We start from the raw sequence: 3036 nt of genomic DNA on the forward strand, positions 1-3036 counted from the left end.
TATAAAGAAGAACACTGAGGCCTCAAATAGTTAAAGAAAGAACAGAGGAAAGGGAAGTAGGTTGAGGACAAGTAGGCCTTGAAGAAAAACAAAGGAATCAAAGAAAAAGAAGGTTGTTGCAGAAGAGCTGACTCAAAATTCAATCCATGAGTTCCCATTAAGAATTGCAGTTTTATCAATATATGGTGATGGAAGAACTGACTCTGGGGTGGTGAACACACAACGGGATTTATAGATGATGTATTACAGAATTGTACACCTGAAATCTATGTAACTTCACTAACAACTGTCACCCCAATACAATGTAATTTAAAAAATGTTTTCAGTTTTTTGCCCTAGATGGTGGCCACCATGAAGAAGGCGGCTGCCGATGTTAGTGTTACTTTTGAAAATCAACAAAAGATAAACAAATTTGCATAGAATACAAGTAGAATCACAGAGCTGAAGGAAGAAAGAGACATAAAGAAGAAACAACTCAAAAATTTAGAAGATGCTTGTAAGGACATCACACCTGTAGATGATGACTGCTTAATGATACCTTGCCAATTTGGTGATGTTTTCATTAGCTAGTCTCAAAAAGAAATACAAGAAATGTTAGAAGAAGAAAAGAACATTTTGCAAGAAGAAATTGATGCCTTACAATCCAGAGTGGAATCAGTTCAGCGGGTATCAGCAAATTTGCAAGTTCAGTTGTATGCAAAATTGAGGAGCAACATAAACTTTGAAGCTGATAAAAAGTTAAACATTTTATAATACTTTTTAAAATTTGTTTAATCAACTTGAATATTGTTTAAATGATAATTTCCCTTTTTCAAATGATACGGAAAGTAAAACAGTTCTTTAAAAAATTTCTTTTATTTAATGGAAACTTGCCTATTTTCACATGTCTTGCTTATTATGTATTTTATATTTTTTAAAAGAAGACAGTATCCATCTATGTATTTTGTATAATGATTATATCAAGTGTAGGGGTTTTATGTCATGTTATTAAATCAATTAAGCGATATAGAAATAAAAATGGCAGTTTTTCAATCCTGGCTCTTCATTTTACCAAGTATTTGAAAGGTATTATTAAGCTCTGAACTTCAAGTGTCAATTTATTTATCTTTCCAATGGGGATAAAAATGCCTGCTTCACAGGATTTTGTCCGAAGTAAATGAGACGTACTCAGTACCTTGCACATCTCAAAGAGTCAACAAATGTCAGACTTACACATGTATATTATTCCATCTAAAGCTGAGAAAATTAAGGGAAAGCTAATTATAACCTTCTAGGATATGAGGATTTTGAAAGAAAAGATGATAACTGTTTTCCATGTTCACAGAGGAGATAAGCAAAAGAAGGTGGGGGGGAGGGCGAGGGGGGTTTAAACTGTTATGTGATCGTATGTGATGATAACTGTATTGGAGGTTGGAATACGTTATACATTTTAGAGAGTTGGACCCCAGTATGTGTTAGTGGGGGGAGAGGGCATGAAAAGAGAAGAGATTGTTATCTCTTTGGACACATTTTAGCAAAAACCTTCATGAGGCTAGACTCCTTGTACTAAGATGATAGGATTCTGTGAATATATAAGCTGCTTTTTGCCAATAAAAACTTCCTCCTGTGTGGCCCTTTTTATCCAATAATGATTTCCTGCTCCACTTTGTCTGCCAAATGTATCCAAAATGTATTCAGTAAGTGGATTCATAAGTCAAATTGCAAGCTTTGGAAATAAATGGCTAATGCTCTGATCATTTATAGGAGAATTTTAAAACCAGCCAATGTTTAAGGTTTCTTGGGGGTTTAGACTTAGCTGTAGTTTTGTTTTAACCTTTTCCCCTTTCAACGCCTCAGAAATGAGCAACAAAAACCCTCTTCGCCAAGAACCTTCTTTTCTCATTAGAAGTGTATTCCCAGTTTCGTCGTAAGTTAAAGTCAAATTTTATAGTCCTGGGCTTCCAGGATATCAACCAAATCCACTCTTGCCTGCAACCTAACTCTCACATCTTTTCCCACCAGAAAAACCTACTTACCTCTCTTCAACCCCACATCAAGAGCATCAGCTACTGCCCAGCCTTAGCACTTTCAGAAACTGCGGAACGTGATAGACAGGATGGACGAGCAGAGTCCAACCAGGTGAGGCGAGAGACGATCCAGCGTCAGGTACGAGGGGCATTGAACCTCGGTTGCTAACTCGCCTGTGATCCAAACCTTCCCACGTTGCATTCCCAGGTCCTGAACCTAGTCTGACATCCTGAGAGCAGCCTCCCAGGTGTGCCTGTCTTCTTCCTCTCTGTTCTTAACCCTGTTCCTAACTCACAGCGGTTCTCTATTAGTGGTTGGAACGCCCCCACTCCCAGCCTTAAAGGCTCCCTAGCATTCCCGATCATGGAGGTTATCGTGGCAATAAAGGAAGTTTCCTTGCGAGCATTTTCCAAGTGTTTTCTGCACAAGGCCAATGTGGGGACATGTACCTCAGGCTACATTCTCCTGCAGAGTCACAATGTGCCATAAGTGGCCCAGTGGAGGCTCTTAAGTCATCCTACAGGAGTAAAAGCGGGTAAATGACCTGTTTTAACTTTGTTTAACAGAGCATTTTCCTATCTAGACTGGACAGCTATTCTCTCATCAAAATGTCTACCCCTCCCGTGTTGATCTCTTAAATCTAAATAGCGGTTTAGGATTCACACTTCTATTCTAACACATCTCTGTGACTTTGGGCAAGTTAGTACTGTGTAACCCTTGTCAGCCACGGTTTCCACATCAGGAAATCAGTGCTAATCAGAGTTAACATTAGTGTCACCTTGGGGTTGTTGTAAGAATAAGATGCATCCTGGTACATGGTAAACTCTCATTAAAAGCTCTATTTTTAATTAATTCTTTCCATATCCACCACTTCTAGATAATGTTCCACCTCTCTGAATTACCATATCTGGCTCCAGCTGGCCTCCCAACTTTAGGTCTCTTTCCTGTTCTGGTGATCCCTGCATACTGTTGCCCAAGAATCATTTCAAAATGCTGCTTATATCAGGTCCCTGGGCTCTGACGTCTTTT

The 3036-nt window shown here is 38.8% G+C and overlaps 1 pseudogene; it reads left to right on the forward strand.

Annotated features, from left to right (window-relative positions):
- The first annotated feature begins 339 nt into the window (after positions 1-339).
- Positions 340-753, forward strand: LOC109450629 (prefoldin subunit 4 pseudogene; annotated as a pseudogene).
- Positions 754-3036: the final 2283 nt, after the last annotated feature.

The sequence above is a fragment of the Rhinolophus sinicus genome, chromosome 16 (assembly GCF_057876585.1).
Source record: "Rhinolophus sinicus isolate RSI-liver-muscle chromosome 16, RSI-T2T, whole genome shotgun sequence".
Classification (NCBI taxonomy): domain Eukaryota; kingdom Metazoa; phylum Chordata; class Mammalia; order Chiroptera; family Rhinolophidae; genus Rhinolophus; species Rhinolophus sinicus.